Here is a 16,414-nt window from a genome sequence, read left to right as displayed (position 1 = left end):
GTAGCAGCTATGGTAGCTGACTTTTGGGAAATAGGACGTGTACAATTCCCTGGGCCGCTTCCCCACAGCAGCCCCCACTCAGTATCTCCTTCGCTGTTACCTCAGGGCCTCCTTCCTTGCACCTGATGTGGATTTGCACTGCTTGGTTCCTCCAACAGCACGGCTTCCTCCTACAGATCCTGACACATGCGCCTCACTGACGAACTGGGAGGCTTTTCACTAGTTCCAGCCAGGCCTTGATGGGCTTCACGTGTTCCAATCAACCTAGCTATCTCCACTGCTTTCTAGAAGGATCTTAATTGGCCCCAGGTGTCTTGATTAACCTGAAACAACTGCCGTTTGGTTACTATGGTACCAAGGATTTGTTTAGCCTGGGGCTAAAATACCTGTTCCTCACGACTTAACTATAGCCGTCTTGCCTTGCCCCGTCGCAATGTGTGACAAAAGCTTATTGGTGCCAATTGGCAAAGGGGTCACTGTCATTCACAAGCAACTCCTGTCTCAGACCTGACAAATTCACCACACCTAGGACCCAGAGCAGGGGTGGTGGAATCTTTCTTACAGTGGGGGGGCCACCGGCGTCCGAACTGTGACGCCCCCATGACACCCCTTTCGCCCCAGCCCTCACTCACTCCGCCCCTTCTCCCTGAGGCCCCAATCTCACACCGCCCCTTCTCCCTGATGCCACCCCTCCCTCCCTCCGAGGCCACACCCACAGAACGCCTCTTCCCCCAAGGCTCCACCTTGTTCCCCCGTCCGTCGTCCGTTCTTAGGGCTGCTAAAAAGTGCTGGGCCCATGGCCCTCTAAACCCCCCTTGTCCTGCACCCTGACACACAGCCAGGCAGGCAGCAGTGTGTGTGAGTGTGTGTATGTGACAGAGACTGCTAGGCTGTGCTGAGCCAGTGCGGGAAGTGGGGGCTGATGTCGGGGCTGTCCCGCTCTCCCTGACTCAGGACTGGGGTGTCCCCTCTCCCCCTGACTCAGGACTGGGGTGTCCCGCTCCCCCTGACTCAGGACTGGTTGCTTCCAGCAGCTGTCTGAACTTAGGGACAGCGTGCCAACACACTCACTCTTCCACAACACACACGCTCCCCGAACACACACACTGTCTGTCCCCAACACACACACACTCTCTGCCCACCATGCCCACGGCAGCTGAAAAGCAGCTGGCAATCGAGTCGGATGCCCATGGAACAATGGGATAGAGAAACCTGCCTCGTGTGGCTGCCCACGAGGCATTGCAAACCCTTCCCAAAGCACCCTGCGGCCAGTTGCACAGTGGGATAGCGTCCCACAATGCACTGCTCTCTGTGGCGATCCAAGAGCTGCTAGCCTGGATGTGCTCCGGTGACACAAGCAGCCTAGTGTGGACATGCAACAGCGGCTTAATTAAAACGCTTTAACTAAAGCAGCATAACTCTGTCGTGTAGACGTAGCCTGGCTCCCACTGGGGCCAAGGATGCTCAGGCCCTGAAACTGAAGAGCCACAACTTCCTCCGGGCAGGTGCCTTGTGGGAGGGGCAGAGAGGTGTGAGCGGTTCTCAGGGCAGGTGAGGGGAAGGGACAGAGAGGAGTGTGTGGCAGGCTGGGCAGGTCTCATGGGAGGGCTCAGAGAAGTGTGGGTGGCGGGCAGAGTCTGTCTCAGGAGAGGGGGCAGAGAAGTGTGGGTGGCAGGCAGACCGTGGGGTAGGGGGCGGAGAGGCACGAGCAGCCGGCAATGAGGCCTTGGGGGAGGAGAGGAGCGAGCGAAAGGTGGACCAGCAGGCCTCAGCCAAGGAGGCAGAGTGGGTGGGAAGAAGTCCCCCTGTTAATCCAGTGCTATCTACACTGGGATTAGGTTGGCATAATGGCATTGCTCAGGGGCGTTAAATTTTTTACCCCGCAAAGTAATGTCGTTACACTGACTTAATTTTGTAGCGCAGACTTGTCCAAAGAATCACACACACACCTTGGGAGCAAAACTTCACCTGCTTCTCTGCTTTACAGAATCCAACACAAGCAACGCTTGTCCGGGCGTGGGGGGCGTTGGCAGGGAGTCAGGTGTGGGCAGACACCATACGTTAGCCAGAGACGGGCACCATGGCTTAGCTGGCTAAAGCACCTGTCTTGTAAACAGGAGATCCTGGGTTCAACTCCCAGTGGTGCCTTGTTGAGTGGCTTTTGGGGCACCTGGTACTGGCTGCTGTCAGAAGACAAGATACAGAGATAGGTGGACCTTTGGTCTAGCCCAGTGATGCTGGTTTTGCTGTTTAAATTACACGCACAGGCACTGATGATAGAGTGACTGAAAGTTTGGGTGTTAAGAGCTGATAGGTCAGTGGTGCAGTCCCCTCGCAGATGACCCCCTCCCTCTGGGACAGGGGCAGGTCCGAGCTCTCACACCATGTGGCTCATTGGGGCTGTGTTAGCCGACGGCCAAGGATGTTTGGTGAGGTGCCAGCTATGCCCGTTTATACCATCCGTGACTTTAACCGCTAGGACGCACTGTCCCTTCGCGGCGGGCAGCCCGGGCTAGGCTGACGGATGCCCCAAGGTCCTAACCACCCGTGACTTTAACTGCTAGAGCTCAGAGCTCCTTCGCAGCGGGCAGTCAATACTGACTGACAGGTGCCCCAATGGCAGCACTAAGAGCCTCTCCACACCCGTGACTTTAACTGCTAGAGCTCAGAGCTCCTTCGCAGCGGGCAGCCAGGATTGACTGACAGGTGCCCCAAGAGTTTGCCCCGTGGAGGCGGCACAACTCAACGCTAGGCTCTTAGTACTCTCACCTAATGGCCAGGCTTTAGAGCCAAAACGGCTGAGGTTCTTTAATTGTGTCGGCTGCTTTACAGTAAACCAGAGAAAACAAGTCAGGCTTATGCACAAATGGTTACCAAAATTTATTAAGCTAGATTCTAATCATGTGGTTACAAAATTGCTAGTGCCTACTGATTTAAATGTAGAGATGTTACACACACAAACAAGTTACAAAACTGAAGCCACAATCCCAAAGAAAGAAAACAAAGTATAGAGCTCTATTTCAAAATATGTGTACACTAAAGATAGGAGATCAGGTGTGGGTGCTTCTTACCCTCCTTGCATCTCTCGATTCCAGCGGTGCCAAGCCAGGATCGGTCACTCAATTCTGCGGAAAGACGAATAAGGGACAAGGCGTAGGGACCCTCTTAGCTGCAGAAGCCTTGGGAGGCTGTCACTTATCTGACCTGCAGATAGATAGTGAAAAGCACTCAAGAATCATGGTGCTGTAGGTCCCCTACTTATACCTCTGTACTCCTTTATTCTCTTTCTCATGCCAAATTGAGGCTGGTCTGTCTGGGTGACGCCAGCTTTCGCAAGAGTAGTTTACACTTGCAAAGGAGAGAAACAATAAGTGTTGACTACTGGACATTTCTTTTATCAGGGTAAATATTTTCCCACCTAGGATGTTGGGGTGTGTGCATCACGCTATTTAGTAGGGGCTAAGAGCCATGTCTGTCACAGGGCCTCTGCCTGCTGTGAGCTTAATCTTCGTATCTGTTCCCAGAGGCACATTGTAGCAGCACACCTGTGCTTTCACAGCTTCAAAGGCTGTACTGGAATATATGTTAAATGCCCTGTTCCTGCTTCCTCCTGTGTTTCCAGCAATGCTGGTCTGGGGGGGGGGTGCTGTCTGTCTGGCTACACTTGCCTCTATATAAATCCATGGTACGCCCACATCTTGAATATTGTGTGCAGATGTGGTCGGCCCATCTCAAAAAAGATACATTGCAATTGGAAAAGGTACAGAAAAGGGCAAAAAAACCCGGACTAGGAGTATGAAACAGCTTCTGTATGAGGAGAGATATGTAAGACTGGGACTTTTCAGCTTGGAAAAGAGACAAGAGGGCATATGAGAGAGGTCTATAAAAGCATGTCTGCTGTGGAGAAAGTAAAGAAGGAAGTGTTATTTACTCCTTCTCAGAACACAAGGACTAGGAATCACCCAATCAAATTAATAGGCAGCAGGTTTATAAGAAACAAAAGGAAGTATTTCTTCACACAACGCACAGTCAACCTGGGGAACTCCTTGCCAGAGGACGTTGTGAAGGCCAAGATTATAATAGGGTTACAATAGGGATGGTGTCCCTAACTTCTGTTTGTCATAAGCTGTGAATGGGTGACAGGAGATGAATCACTTCATGATTCCCTGTTCTGTTCATTCCCTCTGGGACACCTGGTGCTGGTCACTGTCAGAAGACGGGACACTGGGCTAGATGGACCTTTGGTCTGTCCCAGTGTGGCCATTCTGAAATACTAGGGAATCTAATGAGTCCAGTGCAATGGGAGGGAGTAGGAAAATCCCTGGGTGTGGAGAACACTGGGAAATTAGAAACTATCATTCACAAGCAACAGACTCTAAATAGTCTAGAAAAGCAGAATGTGAAAAATAAGAATCGGGGTCATGTGACTTCAGGAATGAGGGACTCAAAAAACCAAGTCTGCAGAGAAGGTAGATTGTGGTTAGTGCACATGGGGATGGGGGAAGCAACTCTCCAGGTCTCAAGGATTTTCACCAGCAACCGAGGCCATTGTCCCATGCACGGGGCAATCCGGAGCAGTGTAATCCTGGCTGAGTTTCAATGTTCTGCTGCTGGAGCTCCCTTGTCCCAGCCAGCATTCAAGGTCTGTGTGATCAGTAACCCTGGACCAGCCGCTCTGACCCCAGCAGCCTGCTTCTTACACCCCAAGCACTTTCTGGTCTGGGTGGAAAGGCTCAGGGTTTGAGAGAAGGCCAGGGGTAGGAAGCTTCTGCTCGTTATGCTGGACCTAACCCCCCGTTTTACTTGTGCAAACAGGAGATATTTGACACTGTGCGATTCTGCTCCTGTGCTCTCTTCCCACAGCGTTCTGCAGCAGGGGAGGGTCTCTGGTCGTGTGTGTGTCACTGGCATGCTGGGGTGATGCTGGAACAGGACAGAGCAGAGGTGGCATTGTGGGGGTGGCGTGAACCTCATCTCTTCCGTTCCCCTTCCAAGAACCGAGGGGACAGGAATCCTTACCCAGCGAGGTCACAGTCTCATAGGTCTCCTGCATGACGTCTCTGGAGAGGGCTCTCTGAGCGGGGTCCAGCAGAGCCCCCTCTTCCCTGGTGAAATACACAGCCACCTCCTCAAAGGTCACCGACTCCTGAAAGAGCCAGAGCCCCACACTCAGGACCTGCTGCCCCACTCACAGCCCCACTATTCGTGGGGGAGAGGAGCCAATCAAACGGAAACTCTGGGTGGACCGCAGTTAACAGAGTCCCACCCCCACCCCGCTCAGAGCACCCAGGAAACACCAGGGTGAGGGGGCGAAGAGACACCCCTCCTCTCTCCCAGCAGATCCATCACACACCTACTAGCCACAGACTGATACCGGAGATGCTGCCCCGAGCAGGGTCTAGGGAGAGATCTCTTGTAGGAAGCCCAACACCCTCCTCCTTGTGAGGAGCTGGATATGAGGCAGGAGAATCTCCCCTAAGCCTGACTGGTGGCTTCCCCCTTCATATTTAAAGGCACCCACTGGTTAGTTGGGTCAGGCTCCAGCACTAGGAGTCTGGTCCTTTTTCCCAGCCCCATCTACGTGGGTTATTTTCTGTTCACCAAATTGGAGCACTTCCACCTCCGAACCTCATGGGTCTGTTCCAAGAATCTAGGCCACTTATTAAACAACTCCCAGCAGGTCTGCCACCCCCTGGTCTCCTCCCTTTCTCCACCCTGTGCATTTCCTGCCCCGCTCCAACCTCCAAACCAGACGGTGCAAACCTTCCCCTCTCCCGTGTATTTGCTGTCCCTCTCCCTCCTGCAGGAACAGATCAGAACCCCCCCAATAATCCCTACCTGAGCTGGCTCCCCTGCAGCTATGTCGCTCCCCTGTCCCATGGGAGGACGGGATGAACCGGAACGAAACGTGAGCGTCGTTCTGCAGCCTGATCGGGCGAGAAGGGCCGTTGTGGAGGTTTGGGAACGGGCATTAGTTCATTTCACATCACGCTTCCCCAGGCTCTTTCCTTGCAGAGCGAGATCCGAGATTCTGCCATGCTGAGAAAATGCTAAAAGAAAAGGAGTACTTCTGGGACCTTAGAGACTAACCAATTTATTTGAGCATGAGCTTTCGTGATCTACAGCTCACTTCATCGGATGCATACCGTGGAAACTGCAGCAGACTTTATATACACACAGAGAATATGAAACAATACCTCCTCCCAACCCACTGTCCTGCTGGTAATAGCTTATCTAAAGTGATCATCAAGTTGGGCCATTTCCAGCACAAATCCAGGTTTTCTCACCCTCCGCCCCCCACACAAATTCACTCTCCTGCTGGTGATAGCCCATCCAAAGTGTCAACTCTCTACTCAATCTCTGGATTACAGCAGAGACCTGGCCCCTCCTGCCAGGCTAAGCCCACAGACACACTTTTAACCTCTTTTCTCTCTCCCGCATCCCAAAACAAAGTCTCTGAACGCAATCCTAGAAAAAAGCAGAACCAAAGGAGTCCCTTTCGAGGATTCCCTCTGACACTGACCCCACGGCAGCCACACCCCAGCAGGAGGGACATGGAGTCAGGAACTGGGTTTTCCTCTCTCTCATCCTCATCTTGTCCACAGGAAAGTGATTCTCCCCACAGTGCAGTAATTCATCTGTCTGGGCAGATGAGAGAGCTGGAAATCTCTTTCAAAACTCTTTTATCCCACGGACCCTGTCAGTCTCTATCTCCTTTTCCCTGTGCCCTCTCCATGCCTGTCTGCTCGGAAACTCTCATTCCTGGGTTGTTTGCTCCCCCATGGCTGGATTTGCTCCTGCAAATGGCAGGAGAAATGGGGTGGGGGGCTGTTTGTGTAGAGTCATTTTATAGTCCTTCACTGCCTGCCTGGGATTTCCCCATTGCCTGCCTAGGACCCCCACCTGCCCTCCACCAGGATCTGCCAGCCCATTTGCCTGGGACCCCCTCCTCCGGCCAGCAGGACCCCCTGACGCTTTACAGGAGGACCCCTCACTCTGCGCCAGGGACCGCCCCACCACAGCTCTGTGCACTGGGCATGGCAATGGTCCCAGGAGCCAGCTGGGCAATCCCAGACAGAGCCCCTGGCACAGCACCAGGCAGCGTCTAATCCCCTGCCCCACCTGCCCAACAGACCCCCACCCCCACTGGTCTGCAGCCAACAGGCCCCCAGCCATACCCACCTCCAGGACCCATAGCCTTAGGGCTGGGCACATCAGAACTACCCCCTGAAACCCCAAACCCTCCAGAACCCACCAACCTGACCAGGGTCCCCCCTGCCCAGCCACCCAGAGGCCTCCCCCTACCACAATGCCCCTTCAGCTCCCGCTGCAATCTCCCCGCACAGACATGCACCCCCCAGCAACAGTGTTCCCTCACAGTGTCTGGTAAGTGGATAGAAAGTTATCACCACCCCCTGCTGGCCAGTCACACAGGCAGAGGGAGCCCGGGGGGACGCCTCTTTAACAGGAGAAGGGAAGCCATGGAGGGCCAAAATAAGTAAGACATTTCCATACTCTGTCACTAGCAAATAATGGCCACCGTGGATCCACCCCAGAGTTGGCTACAGCTTTGCACTGCGGGAAGCCCCCCCTCACGGAGACCCTTTGTCATGGGGTTTGGGATACTTCTGGACCCACGCTGCACTCAGAGGGACCTCCTCATCCCGTGCCAGCTGGAGAAAAGAAAAGGGTCCAGCCAACTCTCCTGTTACCAACTGGGAACCACCCATCCCCCAAACAGGGGGAGGCCCCTGGCTTTGATGGGTATTGAATCTATGGCTAGTCTCTTTTATCAGCGAACATTTTTAACAGAGAGAAAGGAGGGAACAAATGATTCTCAAAGGCGAGGGAAAGATGATCACTGTTGCAGGGGGGTTAATTTCCCAACCAGGATGGAGAAGGACTCAGGGCGACAGGTTCCCCGCAAAGAAGGACAAGTTGCTAGGATTTAGAGACATGGGGAACAGCCCCAAACCCAAGAGGATTTTTAATTGACATTTGATGATGACATCGTAAGAGGGAAAACTGAGATTTGAGATCAGTGTTCAGAAATGAAAGAGAAAGGTTGGAAATCTGAGGGATTTTGGATCCATTTATGCAAATTGTAGAGAGGAAAGTGGAAAATGAGAGGGATTTTAGAGCAGTTGTTGATAGGAGGTTGTCACGGAGTCCCTGGGCGATGCTCTGGAAGTGCTCCCCAGGAAGCTGGGCAGGACTCTGGGGCAGTCTCCTTTCTGTGAGCAGCCTGTCTTCAGGACACACAGCTCACCCGGCTTCCACCTTCCTGGGTCTGACCTCGGAGCATTCAGCATCCTCTGCCCCTCCGTCCGCTTCTCACAGCGAGTCCACTCAGGCGGGGCTCCTGGGGAAGCCAGAGGGTCCTGCACCCCAACTCCGCAGTCAGACGGGACTCTCAGCCAGCCAGTAACACAGAGGTTTATTAGATGACAGGAACATGGTCTAAAACAGAGCTTGCAGGTGCAGACAACAAGACCCCTCAGCTGGGGCCATTTTGGGGGGGGGCAGTGAGCCAGACAACCACGTCTGCCCTTCACTCCATGTCCCAGCCAGCCCCCAACTGAAACTCCCTCCAGCCCCTCCTCCTCTGGGCTTTGTTCCTTTCCCGGGCCAGGAGGTCACCGGATTCCTTTGTTCTCCAACCCTTTAGCTCTCACCTTGCAGGGGGGAAGGGCCCAGGCCATCAGTGGCCAGGAAACAGGGTGTCGGCCATTCTCTGTGTCCAGACTCCTGCACACACCTGCCCTCTAGGGCTCTGCAAGGATCATACACCCTTATCCCACCACCTAGATACTTAAGAACTGCCTAGGGGAAACTGAGGCAACCCCACACTATTCAGAGGAAACATTAAGAACAGTTCCACTTTGTCACAGAGGTAAAAGCTGAGTGTATTTCCCACCACTATTTGGTCAATGAATAGAAATGGGCAACATTGGCAAACGTTTGAGATCCATATTCAGGAATCTGAGAAAAGGTGTAAATCTGAGATTTTCGTCGTAATTTATAATTACGGAGACAGGGAAAGCTCTCAGGGGCATATTCAATTAGAAGTAGACAACTAGAGTAAAAGTGGGGCAAACTTTTTTATCAATCTTTGAGACGTACAGAGAAAACGTGTCACAAACTACGCAACTGAGAACAAGGGATAAACGCCAAGATCGGGGGGGATTTTATGTGGCTATTAAAGAACTAGCTGGAAAAGGGGGGACCGTTTGTCATATAAAATCCAGCCTGTCCAAAACATAAACAGAGAGCGATCGTCCTCGTCCCCCCGGCCCCGGTCACCTGGGCAGCAGGGAGCCCTCTGAGGGGCTGACTGAAGGGGGCGGGGGGGGGAGCTGGAGGGCTCCCTGGGGGAGGGGAGGGGGCGGTAGTGGGGGATGGGCAGGTGGGGGGCAGGTGGGGGCTGGGGGCAACGGTGCGGCAGTTGGGGGCATCAAGTGGGACTGGGAAGCCGGGATCGGGGGCAGCCCCATGGGGGACACGTCCCCTCCCTTCCCCGCCCCGGCAGAGACCCGGCGTCTCCTCCCACCCCCACGCCGGGGCAGCCAGGTTGGGGGATGGCTCCGGGCTCCAACTTCCCACCGACACCGGGACAAATCGCTGCGGATAAAACGGGGGGGAGGGAAATCCCGCCCCCCCGCACGGGAGGAGAGTTTCAATGGACATGTGAGGAGGAGGGAGAGACGGGGGGGGGGATCAGGGGAGACCTGAGAGCGGATCAATGGGGGGTGGGGGGGAGTTTACAACCAGGTGGGAGCTACCGAGAGGGAAAAGGGGAAAACTGGGGGGCATTTGTGCCCGTGGGGGGGGAAGGGGATCCAATTAACTCCCCCGCCGCCCCCCACTTCCCCCCGGGAATTTCCTGGCTGCACAGAGACAGTTCAACCCCCCCCCCCCCCCGCAACTCCGGCTTCTCCCCCCAACACCCCCCAAGGGACCCCGCCCGCCGGGCCCCAGTCTCTGCCCCCCCCAATCCCAGCCGTGCCGGGGGCAGAGAGTCACTTTCCTGCCCCCCCGCGGGGTCTCCCACTCACCGGGTCGGGGGCGGGCAGAGCCCGGGGCCGGGTCCCAGCTGGAGAAAGCCCCCCCCGGCCGGGCACGGGGGGGTTAATGACGGGCCCCCTCAGCACAGACCCCGGAGCGGAACCGCAGCTGCTCCTCCGAGAGACCCGACACGAGGCAGCGCCTGGGGGCGGGGCCTGGAGCAGACCGGGGGCGGGGCAGCGTCGGGGGGCGGGGCATGGAGCAGACCGGGGGCGGGGCAGCGTCTGGGGGCGGAGCCCGGAGCAGACCAGGCGCTGCCTCGTGTCGGACCTGTAGGAGGAGCAGCTGCGGCTCCCCTCCGGGGTCTGTGCGGGGTGGGGCCCGTCATTAACCCCCCCGTGCTCCGGTGAGTGGGAGACCCCGGTGGGGGAGCGCTGGGCGGGGGGGGCAGGAAAGTGACTCTCTGCCCCCTACCTGCCCATCCCCCACTGCCGCCCCCTCCCCGCCCCCAGGGAGCCCTCCAGCGCCCCCCCCGGCCCCTTCAGTCAGCCCCTCAGAGGGCTCCCTGCTGCCCAGGTGAACGGGGGCCGTGGGGGGGGGACCATCACTTTCTGCTTATGTATTGGACAGGCTGGATTTTATATCACAAACGGTCCCCCCTTTTCCAGCTAGTTCTTTAATAGCCACATAAAAGCCCCCCCGGTCCTGGCGTTTATCCCATGTTCTCAGTTGCGTAGTTTGTGACACGTTTTCTCTGTACGTCTCAAAGATTCCTCAAAAATACCCTCAACGTTTGCCCCACTTTTACTCTAGTTGTCTACTTCTAATTGAATATGCCCCTGAGAGCTTTCCCTGTCTCTGTAATTATAAATTACGACGAAAATCTCAGATTTACACCTTTTCTCAGATTCCTGAATATGGATCTCAAACGTTTGCCAATGTTGCCCATTTCCGCTCTATTCATTGACCAAATAGTGGTGGGAAATACACTCAGCTTTTACCTCCTATCAACAACTGCTCTAAAATCCCTCTCATTTTCCACTTTCCTCTCTATAATTTGCATAAATGGATCCAAAATCCCTCAGATTTCCACCCTTTCTCTTTCATTTCTGAACACTGATCTCAAATCTCAGGTTTCCCTCTTACGATGTCATTATCAAATGTCAATTAAAAATCCTCTTGGGTTTGGGGCTGTTCCCCATGTCTCTAAATCCTAGCAACTTGTCCTTCTTTGGGGGGAACCTGTCGCCCTGAGTCCTTCTCCGTCCTGGTTGGGAAATTAACCCCCCTGCAACAATGATCATCTTTCCCTCTCCTTTGAGAATCATTTGTTCCCTCCTTTCTCTCTGTTAAAAATGTTTGCTGATAAAAGAGACTAGCCATATATTCAATACCCATCAAAGCCAAGGGCCTCCCGCTGTTTGGGGGATGGGTGTTCCCAGTTGGTAACAGTAGAGTTGGCTGGACCCTTTTCTTTTCTCCAGATGGCACGGGATGAGGAGGTCCCTCTGAGTGCAGCGTGGTTCAGAAATATCCCAAACCCCATGACAAAGGGTCTCCGTGAGGGGGGGCTTCCCGCAGTGCAAAGATGTAGCCACCTCTGGGGTGGATCCATGGTGGCCATTATTTGCTAGTGACAGAGTATGGAAATGTCTTACTTATTTTGGCCCTCCATGGCTTCCCTTCTCCTGTTAAAGAGGCGTCCCCCTGGGCTCCCCCTGCCTGTGTGACTGGCCAGCAGGGGGTTGTGATAACTTTCTGTCCACTTGTCAGACACTGTGAGGGAACATTGTTGCTGGGGGTGCATGTCTGTGTGGGGAGATTGCAGCGGGAGCTGAAGGGGCATTGTGGTAGGGGGAGGCCTCTGGGTGGCTGGGCAGGGGGGACCCAAGTCAGGTAGGTGGGTTCTGGAGGGTTTGGGGTTTCGGGGGGTAGTTCTGATGTGCCCAGCCCTAAGGCTATGGGTCTTGGAGGTGGGTATCGCTGGGGGCCTGTTGGCTGCAGACCAGTGGGGGTGGGGGTCTCTTGGGCAGGTGGGGCAGGGGATTAGACGCTGCCCGGTGCTGTGCCAGGGGCTCTGCCTGGGATTGCCCAGCTGGCTCCTGGGACCATTGCCATGCCCAGTGCACAGCGCTGTGGTGGGGCGGTCCCTGGTGCAGAGTGAGGGGTCCACATGTAAAGTGTCAGGGGGTCCTGGCCGGAGGAGGGGGTCCCAGGCAAATGGGCTGGCAGATCCTGGTGGAGGGCAGGTGGGGGTCCTAGGCAGGCAATGGGGAAATCCCAGGCAGGCAGTGAGGGACTATAAAATGACTCTACACAAACAGCCCCCCACCCCATTTCTCCTGCCATTTGCAGGAGCAAATCCAGCCATGGGGGAGCAAACAACCCAGGAATGAGAGTTTCCTAGCAGACAGGCATGGAGAGGGCACAGGGAAAAGGAGACAGAGAGACTGACAGGGTCCGTGGGATAAAAGAGTTTTGAAAGAGATTTCCAGCTCTCTCATCTGCCCAGACAGATGTATTACTGCACTGTGGGGAGAATCACTTTCCTGTGGACAAGACGAGGATGAGAGAGAGGAAAACCCAGTTCCTGACTCCATGTCCCTCCTGCTGGGGTGTGGCTGCCGTGGGGTCAGTGTCAGAGGGAATCCTCGAAAGGGACTCCTTTGGTTCTGCTTTTTTCTAGGATTGCGTTCAGAGACTTTGTTTTGGGATGCGGGAGGGAGAAAGGAGGTTAAAAGTGTGTCTGTGGGCCTAGCCTGGCAGGAGGGGCCAGGTCTCTGCTGTAATCCAGAGATTGAGCATTTTCTCAGCACGGCAGAATCTCGGATCTCACTCTGCAGGGAAAGAGCCTGGGGGAAGCGTGATGTGAAATGATCTAATGCCCGTTCCTAAACTTCCACAACAGCCCTTCTTGCCCGGCCAGGTTGCAGAACGACGCTCATGTTTCTTTCTGGTTCATCCCGTCCTCCCATGGGACAAGGGAGCGACATGGCTGCAGAGGAGCCAGCTCAGGTAGGGATTATTGTGGGGGGTTCTGATCTGTTCCTGCAGGAGGGAGAGGGACAGCAAATACACGGGAGAGGGGAAGGTTTGCACCATCTGGTTTGGAGGTTGGAGTGGGGCACGAAATGCACAGGGTGGAGAAAGGGAGGAGGCCAGGGGGTGGCAGACCTGCTGGGAGTTGTTTAATAAGTGGCCTAGATTCTGGGAAGAGACCCATAAGGTTCGGAGGTGGAAATGCTCCAATCTGGTGAACAGAAAATAACCTACTTAGATGGGGCTGGGAAAAAGGACCAGACTCGTAGTGCTGGAGCTTGACCCAACTAACCAGCGGGTGCCTTGAAATACGAAGGGGGAAGCCACCAGTCAGGCTTAGGGGAGATTCCCCTGCTTTATATCCAGCTCTAGGAGTGGCTAAGTCATTATGCAAGGTAACCTATTTCTCCTTGTTTTTTCCGTCCCCCCCCCCCCGCGTTCTTGTTAAACCCTGGATTTGTTCTGGAAATGGGCCACCTTGATTATCATACACATTGTAAGGAGAGTGATCACTTTAGATAAGCTGTTACCAGCAGGAGAGTGGGGTGGGAGGTGGTATTTTTTTCATGATTTGTGTGTATATAAAAAGCTCTTCTACACTTTCCACAGTTTGCATCGGATGAAGTGAGCTGTAGCTCACGAAAGCTTATGCTCAAATAAATTGGATCGTCTCTAAGGTGCCACAAGTCCTCCTTTCCTTTTCACAAGGAGGAGGGTGTTGGGCTTCCTACAAGAGATCTCTCCCTAGACCCTGCTCGGGGCAGCATCTCCGAGAATCTGGGGGAATCCAGACAAGGGAGCTCCAGCAGCAGAGCATTGAAACTCAGCCAGGATTACAGATGACACAACTCCTCACTGCTCCGGATTGCCCCGTGCATGGGACAATGGCCTTGGTTGCTGGTGAAAATCCTTGAGACCTGGAGAGTTGCTCCCCCATCCGCATGTGCAATAGCCACAATCTCTCTTCTCTGCAGACTTGGTTTTTTGAGTCCCTCATTCCTGAAGTCACATGACCCCGATTCTTATTTTTCACATTCTGCTTTTCTAGACTATTTAGAGTCTGTTGCTTGTGAATGATAGTTTCTAATTTCCCAGTGTTCTCCACACCCAGGGATTTTCCTACTCCCTCCCATTGCACTGAACTCACTAGGTTCCCTTTTATTTAAGAACGGCCACACTGGGACAGACCAAAGGTCCATCTAGCCCAGTGTCCTGTCTTCCGACAGTGACCAGCACCGGGTGTCCCAGAGGGAATGAAGAGAACAGGGAATCATGAAGTGATTCATCTCCTGTCACCCATTCACAGCTTATGACAAACAGAAGTTAGGGACACCATCCCTGCCCATCCTGGCTAATAACCATTCACGACCTGTCCTCAATAGATTTCTCATGGTGTTTTTTGTTTTTTTTTTTGTAACCCTATTATAATCTTGGCCTTCACAACGTCCTCTGGCAAAGAGTTCCCCAGGTTGACTGTGCGTTGTGTGAAGAAATACTTCCTTTTGTTTCTTATAAACCTGCTGCCTATTAATTTGATTGGGTGATTCCTAGTCCTTGTGTTATGAGAAGGAGTAAATGACACGTCCTTATTTACTTTCTCCACGGCAGTTTTGATTTTATAGACCTCTCTCATATCCCCCCTTTGTCTCTTTTTCAAGCTGAATAGTCCCGGTCTTTTTAATCTTTCCCCGTACAGAAGAGTTTCATACCTGTAATCATTTGGGTTGCCCTTTTCTGAACCTTTTCCAATTCCAATATATCTTTTTTTGAGATGGGGCAACCACATCTGCAGGCAGTATTCGAGATGTGGGTGTACCATGGGTTTATATAGAGGCGATAGGATATTTTCTGTCTTCTTATCTATCCATTTCAGAATGATTCCCAACATTCTCTTTGCTTTTTGACTGCCGTGGCACACTGAGTTGATGTTTTCAGAGAACTGTGCCCAGTGACTCCAAGATCCCTCTGTTGAGTGGAAACAGCTCATTTAGAGCCCATCATTTTGTATGTGTAGTTGGGATTATGTTTTCCAATGGGCTGCAATATGGTGCTATCCTGACACCTCGTCCTGCTGAGATCCTGCATTCAGTGATATCCCTGCCCTTCCTGTTCCCGTTCTCATAAAACAAGAAGAGCATCCAAATGTGTGTTTACCTTCATTCCCTCAGCGGTCCTCATGGGAATCCCTGATCAGTTCCAAAGTGTATTAAAACCTTTCTTAAAGGGTTACCTCCTGGTGGTTATCAGGTCCTGTGAGTTTGTAGCCCAGAAAGACCCCCCTCAGTCAGCTCAAACTCAGCTGTTTATCCCCCAAAAGTCTGTTGTCTTCAGTCTCCTGAATGAGGGGAAATCCGTCACTACCCCTTTCTGCGTTGGGTAAAGCTTCAAAAGGTGGAGCTCTGCATAACCAGCCTTGAGATCTGGCATTCATCACCCCGTAGCGATACCAGCTTGCACAGGAAACCCATCCCGCAGCCCTTCCTGGTATCATGTGGCGCATCTCGGCATCATAGTCTGTGAAGAATTCATGCTTTCAAGGGCTGGCTTAGATATACAGATAACAGTCATAATTAGGGCAAGAGTTTGCAGGCAATGAAAAGAGAGTAATTGACAAACGTGAGCAATATCTAATCCTTTCAAGCCTGAAAGTGCCTTGCGGGGAGGGGACAGGAGCCGGCTGTGTGGGGGCGGTGGGGCTCAGATACTGGGCATTGAGAGCCTAGAGCCAGCTGTGCGCTGGAGAGACGGGGCATGAACCAGCTGTGTACAGGGCAGATGAGCAGGGGAGAGGTGCTGTGGACACGGCCGCGAGCAGCTGTGACTGCCGTCCTCTCTGCAGCATGATGAGAGAGCCTGGCGTCCCACTGCCGATCCCAGACTTGTATGAGGAGGGAAGAAATCGGCATCAAGTCTCAACCGCAGCCAGCCTGTGCCCTGGGGAGGAGACGGGTGTCTCCAGGGAGAAATCTGGGGGATTGTGACCTTGCATGCCCCACCCACCCTCTGATCAGCAATTCCGGATATTAACGGTGATTCCAGAAACAAAGAGTAATTTTGGGAAAAAATGCAGACCTAGCGACAATTTCCGGAAAACACTGGCCCTGGTTGTAACATTAAATCCGATAGTCTCAAGATCTAGGCCTGTGTTGATCAGATCTGCCACTCTGCCTTCACGGAGTTCACTCTGCTGGTGGGTTCTACCCCTTTCCCCATTCTGTGTCTGCCTTGTCTATTTAGATTGTAACTTCTTCAGGGCATGGGCCATCAACGCTTCTCGGTTTGTACTGTGCCTAGCAAAATGAGGACCCACTGTTAGTTGGCCCTTAGGCACTAAGGTAATGAATATGATTTATAATAATCATCTCCTGGC

The 16,414-nt window shown here is 53.5% G+C and overlaps 1 protein-coding gene and 1 non-coding gene across 2 annotated transcripts in view; both read left to right on the top strand.

Annotated features, from left to right (window-relative positions):
* LOC140904590 (uncharacterized) overlaps positions 1–16,414 on the top strand; it is a 565,656-nt gene that overhangs the window by 224,074 nt on the left and 325,168 nt on the right.
* TRNAT-UGU (transfer RNA threonine (anticodon UGU)) lies at positions 2,075–2,148 on the top strand. The gene has a single exon. It is a non-coding gene; the product is annotated as a tRNA-Thr (tRNA).

This window comes from Lepidochelys kempii, unplaced genomic scaffold (assembly GCF_965140265.1).
Source record: "Lepidochelys kempii isolate rLepKem1 unplaced genomic scaffold, rLepKem1.hap2 scaffold_37, whole genome shotgun sequence".
NCBI classification, from domain to species: Eukaryota; Metazoa; Chordata; order Testudines; family Cheloniidae; genus Lepidochelys; species Lepidochelys kempii.
The sequence above is the reverse complement of the archived record's forward strand: the minus strand, read 5'-3'. Positions and strand labels throughout refer to the sequence as shown.